The following is an 11,650-nucleotide window of genomic DNA, read 5'->3' on the forward strand; positions in this document are numbered from 1 at the left end:
TGAAATTAAAAGTTGCTTAAATTACCAAAGATTCTGGTGTGGACTCAGCTATTGATAATAATTTATACAATGTGTCACTGATTAACCTAAGAGATCCTGGGGCAGAATATTTATTTTATTTGTATTTTAATTTTAGGAACATTAGTAAGCTTTTGGAAGATTGTACATCTTAAATATATGCAATGAATACAATGTTATTTGGAAAAAAACAGAAATTTATTTCTCACAACTCACAAGACGGAAAAGTCTAAGATAAAGTTGATGGCAAATATTCTGTCTATTGAGGTTCTACTTCCTCATAAATGGTGCCTCTTTGCTGTGTCCTCACATGTAAAACCACAAAACCTCTTCATGAGGGCTCCACTTTCATGAGCTAAAGTCATTCCAAAGACCCTAGTTCCTAATACCATCTCCTTTGATATTAGATTTCATCATAGTAAATTATGGAGAGACACAATCAGACCACAGCAAAGAAAATGTTAAAGGGATGCATTTGCAAGCCAAGAATTGTCAGGAAAAAAACACAAGTGAGCAGGGAGCATTTTCACTAGAAAGTTCAGAGACAGCATGAGCCTGCCAACACCTTGAACTGGACTTGTAACCTCCAAAACTGTGAAGCAATAATTTTGTAGATTTCAGAACCCTGGTCAGTGGTATTTGTTGTGGCAGCCCTGAGAAATTATCCACCAGTTTTGGCAGTTGCCAACAATGCTTCTGAAATCTAAAATTATCTTTAAAATTTGATGGTCTAAGTACCTATTTTTTCTTTCTTTCTTTCTTTCTTTCTTTCTTTCTTTCTTTCTTTCTTTCTTTCTTTCTTTCTTTCTTTCTTTCTTTCTTTCTTTTTTGTTACTGGGGATTGAACCCAGGGGTACTTAACCACTGAGCCACATCCTCAGACATTTTCGATATTTTATTTAGAGACAAAGTCTCACTGAGTGGCTTAGGGCCTCCCTAAGTTGCTGAGGCTGGCTTTGAATTTGCAATCCTACTGCCTCAGCCTCTTGAGCTGCTGGGATTTCAGGTGTGCGCCTCTGAGCCCAGCTTCTTTTTTATTTTAAGCACTTATTTTCAATGAGAGTATTCAACTGTCATCTATTTCCTTCAATATTCTGAACAGGCTGGCATTGGTCAATGAGATGACACGTTTCCACAGATTCAAGGCTGAACATGTTTCTTCAAATTACAAAAGCTAACCCTCAGTTTGAAAAACGATGGTATTTGTTTTCAATAACATAATCCTATAAAAACACAAGGTACTAATGAAGACCATTTTCAATTTCATAGTGTTTTTTTTCCCTTCCCTTCAATTATTTCTCAATGACAGTGAGCTGGAAGGGGTTGAACATAACTTCAAGAAGTCTCAGTAATTAAAATGCACCTAGAAAGTTTACGAAGTGCTGGCATAAAGCTTAGCATTCTGTTTGAAAATGGGGATTTCACAGTTGGATCTTTCCAGCAGATTACACAGCTGTGTCTACATTGAGCCAAAACATCCCAATGAAGAGCTACATGCAACCCAATGTTTGCAAAGAGTCCCAGGAAGCCAGATGTAAGGTTTTAGGTAAGCTTTGAGATGACTCAATAAATGCGTTATTTTCATTTTGTCATTACCATCCACAATGGTTGAATTAGTATAGAGATGTTTCTGAATTAGTATAGAGATGTTTCTGATACTTTCAAAAAGCAGTTCAGAAGTAGAGTACTGATAGAAATGATTTCTTAGTCTTTGAAATTTTTGTTTCATTGTTATTAATCAGTTTACTGAAAATTCTCTCATGCCTTCATTTTGTCACTCAGTGGCTCATTTATTAAATATTAATTGTAAAAATAGGATGAATTGGACTCTTCAGGTGTTGGGCTTTCAGGAGAGTTGTCTCCTGAAAGAGACAACTCTTTGCAGAGAGCTGCTCTACTCTAGGTCATACACTTTCTAGAACAGTCCACGTCTAATAGATGTGAAATGCAGTTGTTGAGCCCCAGCCATCAAATTCCATTGAGGCACAACTTTGAAAGGACCTATTTGCCCCGAGCTCTCAAAAGGGATGGGTAAGGTTGATGTGTGCTAGAAAGGGCTTGGCATCCATGTGAATTTCAGTGGTGGCTCTCTGGGATAGGGAAGATTTGTAAAAGAGGCCACTGCAGCATTGGCCCCATGAAAACAATTGGGAGGATTGGATTTAAAACAATAAAGACCAGGTAGTGTGTTTAACAGCCAGAAGGCAGGAGACTGCAATTTTATAATGAGTGCTAAGGCCAGAATAGCCACCACGGGGCCTGATGTAGAGCATTATGGAGCTGGTTAATAGAAAGCCGCATCCCTAATGATGCATTACTAGTATCAGGGCACTGCCAAGCTCAACAACTTTGCAAATCAGAGAGGCCTGTGGTCTTGCCCCAGTTCAGATAGTTCCCACGTTTGTGGCATTGATTAGTCAACTCATCTCATCTCTCAAAATTTTACTTTTTCTACAAATCAGGGACAATAAAGCAGGCCTTTCTTAATTGCTAATATATTTAAATTTTATATACCAAAATATTTGACAGATTTGGCTCATTAGAACCTACACAGTTGGTTATTGTCTCCTCTTCCTCCTCCTTTTCCTCCTTTTTCATCGTCATCATCATCATCATCTCCATGATATTAACAAGTGGGAAATGAACAAACTCTTCTTCATCATCACATTTTACAAAAAGAGCTCTATCTAAAATGGTTTAATAAAATTTTAGGAAGAAATAATGATAGACACCTCTACTGTCTTATTAACAACAGAATCATTAGAAATATTATAGCTATATATAAATTATTTGCATATAAAATGTTGTGAATGATGCAGGGAACATTTGGAAAAAATAATATTAATAAGATTATTTCTATTTTTTGATTAAAGGACAAATTTATATGCTGCATATTGAGATTTAACTAGAGGACAGTAGTTCTTTAAATCCAAATATAAATGTCTGGCAGGAAAGAAAAGACATAAACAACTTGCCAACATTTGACAGCCAACTGCCAAATTATAAGTGAACAATGATAGTAAATGAAGACATATGACATCAAATCTGTTCGTGGGCTCAGGAAGGATTACATTTGGCAATACTATACATTTTTTCATGGAAATCAAGAGTCAAAAGTGAAGCTAACTATATCTGAGAATGTGTGGTCTCCTCATTTTCTGAAATTAAGATACTTCCTCCTCTGGGTTCTAAACCCATTTTTTCATACTTCATAGTTAAATTTATTTATAGAAAGTAGTTTTTCTGATTGTCAAAAAAGTAGTGAATTTTTAAAAGTACTTTTGACCAACCTTTATCATTCTTGGAATCACCTCAGATCATTTCTTTCTGGAAGAGACATAAAGAGTACAACTGTGACTTAGGTGTAGTGATTTATCTGAGTAGTTCAAATAAAGTAGACCACTTAAAAACATAGAAAGAAATGACAAAGTATTTGAATTTAGTTTTGTTTTGGTTTGGATCTAAAAAAAATATCCCCCAAAAAGTCTTTGAGTTTGGTAATACAGTGTTCAACTTGAAATGGTAGGATTACCAGGAATACAACTTCATAAGTGGGTCAATCTGATTGATGGATTAGTAAAGTTTGAATTGATTTTTCATGGGTCACTGTAGGCAGGCGGGGGGTTCTGGCTGGAGGAAGTAGTACTGAAGTGTGGCCTTGAACTTTTATCTATTCCTAGCCTCTTCGCATCCTTCTTTCTGCTCCCAAGCTTCAGTGAACTCAACAGCTTTCCTCCATCACATTTTTTCTGCTATGATGTTCTGAAACTGTGAGCCAAAATATATATTTTTTTCCTATAAGTTGTTCTTGTCAGATATTTGGGTCATAGCAGCCAAAAGCTGAATAACATATCCTTTTTGCATATTGTTTTATTTGTAAGTCAGTTATTAATGATATTTCCCCTTTGCGGATAATGAGCTTTTTTTCCCTACTCATTTCATTTTGTTTCTGATAACAAATGATACTACATATGTAAAAGAGTTTTCAGGCATTGAAAATTTTTGTTAGTCATATGTTTTTATTTTCCTAATGGACTGATTACTGATGTAACATTTAAATTAAATGTAAGCATATTTTTATTATTTTTCAAACTTTGTGATTCATGGAGGTCTATCCAAATAACCTCAATATATTGCTAACCTGCATCTCTCTAAGACTTTGTCCTTTTTTGTTTGTTTTTTAGTGGTACTGTGGGTTATACCCAGGGCCTCTTGCATACTAAGCAAGTGTTCTACCACTCAACTATGTCCCCAGCCTTGGCCTTGACTTTTAACCAGTTTCCTGTGAAGGAAATTTCCTGTTTCCTGTTGCCATTGATATTTTCACTCTGTTGCATTTCATAAATGAAGCAAAAGATAGAATCCAAGATTATGAACAAAAATGAAAATATATCAAATATTAAAAATGCTTACTGAGGTATAATTTTTAAATAATAAAATACAGAGATTTCTAATTTTCAGTGTGTTAAGTCAGACAATATATAGTATTGCTATCTCAATGAAGTTATATAACACTCCCTATACTGGAAAGTTTCCTCATGCCCCATCCGATCCCCTCACCAGCCAAAATCCACCATATTTCTTTTTTGAAGTCTCCTAATTTATTCTGTCTGCTCTAGAATTTCTTACAAATGACATAATAAGCTACATAATTTCTGTGACTTGTCTGATTTTATTTGTTTGAGGGACTATATTTGAGTTATACTTATTTTGATATCTGTATTAGAATTACCTTTATAATTTCTGGAAATTAATGCATTTTCTGAAAATAGCACAATTTTTAATTATTCTTCTATTGATGGATATTTTGGAATTTCCAAAATTTGCAGTTATAAGTAAAGCTATAATGAACTTGCTTTTATAATTATATCGGGACATGTTTTTAATTACTTCTGAGAAAATATGTGGAAATGATATGCCTTAGAATATGGATATATCTATCTCTATTTTAAGAAAATGACAAACCATTTTCAAAAGTGATTGCATATTGTACACTTTCTTTTTTTTTTTAAAGAGAGAGTGAGAGAGGAGAGAGAGAGAGAGAGAGAGAGAGAGAGAGAGAGAATTTTTTTTAATATTTATTTTTTAGTTCTCGGCGGACACAACATCTTTGTTGGTATGTGGTGCTGAGGTTCGAACCCGGGCCGCACGCATGCCAGGCGAGCGCGCTACCGCTTGAGCCACATCCCCAGCCCCACATATTGTACACTTTCACCAATACTGCATGAGAGTCCTTATTGCTTCATATCAACTCAAACTTGGTATTTCCACTTTTTAAAAGAATTGTAAATAAATAATAACTCATTGTAGTTTCAGTTTTAACTTCTCTGCTGACCAGTGTTGTTAGACACGTTTACTGGTTCTTAGTAGAATACATATATTTTATTATATTGTGCATATCTCTTTAAGTCACTAGGTTGAAATCACATTCCTAATAGTGGCTTTAAAAGACAGAATTCATTATTTTTTTTACAAAGAATAACTTATCCTGTATTGAAAGATTATTGCTGAGTTGATTTGTGTCCCCCTCCAAATTCCTACGATGAAGTCAACACTCAGTGCCTCAGATTATAGTTGAAGAGAGGACCCTTGAGGTACTTTAGGTAGAATGATGTCATTAGGGTGTATCGTCATCCAATATATCTGATATCCTTATAAAAAAGAAGAGATTAGGATCAGACATACAAAGAGAAAAGACTCAGGGGGCCATCTGCAAGGCGACAGGCTCCTTGACCTTGGATTCAGCCTCAAGAATAATGAGGAAATAGATGTCCTTTTTTTAAAGCCACCCAGTCTCTGCTATGTTGTCATGTCAGCTTTCGCAGACAAATACAATGGCTTGCTCTCTTTATGTGTATTTCAAGAAATTTTTGTCTACTCCAAGATTTAAAACTATTCTCTTATTTTTCCCCTATCTTGAAGTTTACTTATTTTGTGTTTAGGTTTATGATTCTCCTGTGTTACAGAAAAATGTAGTATTTAAAACTCATTTTTTATAAATACCTGATTTTTCCAGAATCATTTTTTAATAAGCATCCTTTTTGCCCTTTAAATTATTGTATCAACATTTTTGAAAGGTAATTGACTAAATGTATGTGGATGTATTTCATGACTATTCAGTTACATTGATCTATTTGACTACTATATTCTATATAGATCTATTTGAACTATACACTTACACAAATATCATGTGTGTTGGCCATAAAACTTTGACGTGTTGATATGAAATAGTACAAAGTATTCTAAATTTTTCTTATTGATTTACCTATTCCAACATTTTACATGTCCATGTGAATTTTAAAACCAACTTGCCAACATTGTTTTTAATTATGCCAGTGTGTTGATTAAAGTGTCATTGAATTTATACACTAATTAGAAGAAGAATGATAAGTCAAAAAATTGAGTCTTTCAATCTATTGTTATATTTTAGCTATTAATCTATTGATCATTTGTTTTTGTTCAGTAATATTATAAAATTCTCAGTGTAGAATTCTTATATAGTTTCAACAGTTGTTTATTGTTTTTGATATTGTACGTAGTATTGTTATTTAATTTACTTTTACAATTTTAATTTATCAATATATAGGTGTGCGTGTGTGTGTGTGTGTGTGTGTGTGTGCGTGTGTGTGGGTATGTTAAGTCTGTATGCTGGTGGCCATGGTAATTTGACATATTTATTCCAATACTTTTTTCTTAGATATATTAGTATTTTCTTGGTAAACACATATGATATATGGAAAAAGAGGTTTTTTTTTCAATCTGTGTGCCATTTTTGGCTTTGCTTTTATTATACTCTCATTAACTATTTAAAAATGCCAGTACATTGAATAAATTTGGGTAAGGCATTCAGATGTCACAGAGACAGCCCTCAATATTTTGCCCTGTTAACTCTGTAATTTATGTTGTCCCTGTTTCTTCACATTTTTTAAAAATTGGATTTTGAAATTTTAAATTTTTTTTCTCGTTTCTTTTGAATTTTTATAGTAACCTTTTACTATATTCTTTTAATGTATAAAATTGAATTAACCTTTTATGTTAGGATATAGCATTCTTGGTCAAAATGCATTCATTATTCTCTTATATGTTGCTATATTTTATTCTAATAATACATGACAATTTTTTGTCACTGTATTGATATGTAACATTTGTCTGTATATTTTTTTGTTGTATACACTGATTAGATTTTTGCATCAGAAACTTGTTGGCCTTTATATAACTTTTTTAATTGCTTGTTTTCTTTGTGTATACTTCTTTTTAAGGGCCAGTGCCTTTGGTTTTATTCAAATAAGAATATAAAACCTAAGAGAAAAGTAAAAGCAACTGTCTTGATGTTAAAACAAAAGGGAAACTGAATGTGAGTTAAGGCTCTCTATTGATTCAATTTGCTCAATTTAAATTTGTCAAGTTGTGTGGTGGTAAGCATGTCTGTTTATTTTATTTTTTATTTTTTTGCTTTTATTGTGTCTCTTATGAGAATCTCTGACTTCAATTTGTGTTAAAGTAATTTAGGCCATAGTATATGTCCCTTGCAACTTTATGACTAAACTTCCTAGAGAAAGAGTCCATAATCCATTTTCACTCTAAGTTCAAGGATAAGGAAACCATCTAAAGCAAGTCTTGGTGAATTATTTAAGAAGGCAAATAAGACTGATATCTCTCAAATAATTACATTTAAATATATTTTTTCAAAGTTATTTGTGAGCAGAAAGTATACTGAATATACAAAACATAATTTTGGTTAAGCACTTAAAAACTTAAGTTAAAAAACAAAAATATGGAATAACCACAGTAAGTATTAATTTGGCAGCTTTCATTTTGTAAAGATTGCTTTAAGAAAGAAAAACAGACTCATAAATATCAGTCAACTTTAAAATTGTGCTAAGCTTAAAAAGACAATATTTTACTTTCAGATTCCTTCAAGTAGAACAATTATAATTATTTTGTTCAAATATCTCCTCTATTTCCACAATCTCTCCATTCTCAGACTCAACTAACAGTAGATCAAAACTATTTGGAAAAAAATCACGTCTAAGCCAAAAATGTATAGATTTCTTCTTGTTGATATTACCTAAAGAATACAAGTATTAAAGAATACTAAAGATGAGATAAAGCATAAGAGAAGATGGGCATATGTCATATGCACATAATACAACATTTAATATAAAGATCTTGAGCATCAACTGATGTGGTATGTAAGTTCACATTCTAAAGCCAATCCTACAGGGATACTAAGGAATCATGATATTTCACACTTCTTAAAAGACACAGGGATTTGTTTTATTGTTGTTTAACTTTTTGAGTTCTTTGTATACTCTGGAGATTAGAGCTCTATCTGAAGTGTGAGGGGAAAAAAATTGTTCCCAGGATGTAGGCTCCCTATTTATCTCACTTATTATTTCTCTTGCTGAGAAAAAACGTTTTAGTTTGAATACATTCCTTTTGTTGATTTTTTATTTTAACTCTTGTGTTATAGGTGTGCTATTAAGGAATTTGGAGCCCGACCCCACGAGATGGAGATTAGGGCCAACTTTTTCTTCTATTAGATGCAGAGTCTCTGGTTTGATTCCTAGCTCCTTAATCCATTTTGAGTTGACTTTTGTGCATGGTGAGAGAAAGGGATTCAATTTCATTTTGTTGCATAAGGAGTTCCAGTTCTCCCAAAATAACCCAATCAACAAATGGGCCAAAGATCTGAACAGAGACTTCTCAGAGGAGGACATACAATCAATCAACAAATACAAGAAAAAATGCTCACCATCTCTAGCAATCAGAGAAATGCAAATTAAAACCACTCTAAGATACCATCTCACTCCAGTAAGATTGGCAGCCATTATGAAGTCAAACAATAACAAACACTGGCGAGGATGTGGGGAAAAAGGTACACTTGTACATTGCTGGTGGAACTGCAAATTGGTGCAGCCAATTTGGAAAGCAGTATGGAGATTCCTTGGAAAGCTGGGAATGGAACCACCATTTGACCCAGCTATTCCTCTTCTTGGGCTATACCCAAAAGACCTAAAAAGAGCATACTACAAGGACACAGCTACATCAATGTTCATAGAAGCACAATTAACAATAGCTAGACTGTGGAACCAACCTAGATGCCCTTCAATAGATGAATGGATAAAAAATAATGTGGCATTTATACACAATGAAATATTACTCAGCACTAAAAAGTAACAAGATCATGGCATTTGCAGGGAAATGGATGGCAATAGAGCAGATTATGCTAAGTGAAGGTAGCCGATCCCTAAAAAACAAATGCCGAATGTCTTCTCTGATAAGGGGGGTGACTCAAAATAGAGTAGGGAGGAAGAGCATGAGAAGAAGATTACCACTAAACAGGGAAGAGAGGTGGGAGGGAATGGGAGGGAAAAGGTGAATTGCACGGAAGATGGAAGGAGACCCTTATTGTTATACAAAATACATGTATGATGGTGTGAGGGGAAAGAAAAAAAAGAGAGAGAGAAATGTGTCACAGTAGATTGGGTAGAGAGAGGTGATGGGAGGGAAAGGGAGGGGAGGGAGGATAGGAAGGGAAACAGAATACAACAGACACTAGTATTGTTGTGTGTATATACGTGGCTGTATAACCAATGTGATCCTGCAATCTGTACATGTGGAAAAATGAGAATTCATACCCCATTTGAATAAAATGTATGATATGTCAAGATCATTGTATTGTCATAAGCAACTAATAAAAAAAAAAAAGACATAGGGATAGCGATCATGACCTTGCACTTTTCTATGGCCGTGTACTGAGTCCTAGCTAGTGAGATAGGTATGAATGTGAAAAATGACACTTCCAGTTCTAGATGATTGGGAAAAAAAAAACAGAAGTAAACTCCAGTGTAATTATCCATCCTCTCGTATCCCATGTGTGGTCCAAATGAAGAGAATTCAGTAGAAATTGTGATGCTCTGGCATTGCAAAACTATTACATGGAAGAAGACTGATTTCTGAGTGAATGCACAGAAAAACCACCGTTCAATTGAGAACATATTTATTGAAATTTGCTTGAGTCAGAAATCAATTTTTTCTGTGCTAAATCATTTATATTCGGTGATTCTTTATAATACATTCTTTGGTATATCTAATATAGTTGTTTTTTTCTATTACAGACAATATCGTATTTCCTCCTGGGAAAATTTCTTTAAAACACTTAGTGATTTATCAAATTTTGCAAGCCATCAAATGTATGTCAAATATTATACTAACCATCGGCAGGGGACAAGAGAGCTTACAGGAAATTCCACCTTGCTATAAATAAGAAAGGTCCTTTTTATACCTTCACATAATCCTTGGCAGGCTTTCTTCCCAGTCCTCAACTACTCATAAACTCTTATAACTGTCTACCTTGAAAGCCTAAAGACTAAAGTCTTGATTTCTTTTCTAATTAATTTACTATACAACCCCTTTGTGAAAATGAAAGCTTCCTGCTTTGTTTATTGTTACCTACATTACTTTCTAGTCCACAGTCAGACCTTATGAACATTTCCTGAATAAATAGACCAATTCAAGAAGAAAGACATGAGTTATAAAGTGTTTATAATGCTACTATTTCTGCATGACCATGTTTTCTAAGTCCTAAATTTTGTCCATTCTTTCTTCTTTTGATTTGTATCACATATGCTTAAATGTGTATTTTTTTAGTTTTAATTTTAAAACATGTTTTTTAAACATATATATGTATATATATATGTGCATATATGTATATATGTATGCATGTGTGTGTGTATACATATACATACGTATATGAGAAACCACTGATAAATCTAAGTTAATTATCTCCCCAAAAAGTAAGTAAATGATGATTAGGAACAACTCCAGCTTCATTAGGACTTATTCATTTGCAAAGATAGAATAACAGTGTTAACATATTTGAATTTCCAGAAAATCTGAGTTGATAAATCTAGATAATTTTCAAGTGATTGGGGCTGCAATAATTTGAAAAAAATAAGGCTCTCTTTTTTTGTAATATACTTAACTCCAAATTCCTTTGGTTTTTAATTAATCTTATATAACATTAGTAACAACTGCTCCATGTTCCATGCAGAAAATATTTCATGGTATCATAAAGTAAGACATACTTACATTTAAAAACTTATTTTTTTTTCATTTTTCACTTTTACATTATCTGTTATTAAATGGTATGTATCTTTGGCAATTGTACCAGTCCATGATTAGGAATCAAGTCCCTAAATCATAGGTGAAAGAGGGTTCAGAAATCTAAAGTGGGGGAAGCTAAATTTGAATCAATTCTGTCTCTAAAAACATCTATACTCCAGAAAAATGTACCAAATTCAACTACCTCAAGACAAAAGTTATCAAAAGTAGGTAGATTCCAGATCAGGAGTATTCACCTGGAGGACAATGAAAAAACTGAATAGATTGATATGTTCTGTACAACTTTTTTCTCCCTGAAGAGGCTCCAGATGGTACCACATGGCATTCTTCATGCTTGGGTACAAGCCCATAGTCATACTTTATTGATGAATCAGAACATATTGTTTGAAAAGAGCATGACAGAAAATGGGGTATAAATCCAAAAGCAGAGAGAGCCAGGGAAATAAAGCTCCAGCTTGTTTTGTGTAAATTCTATACTGGTATCTGGTTGCCTCTGGCATGGAAC

The sequence above is a fragment of the Spermophilus citellus genome (genome assembly GCF_964194105.1).
Source record: "Spermophilus citellus genome assembly, chromosome: 4".
In the NCBI taxonomy this organism is placed as follows: domain Eukaryota; kingdom Metazoa; phylum Chordata; class Mammalia; order Rodentia; family Sciuridae; genus Spermophilus; species Spermophilus citellus.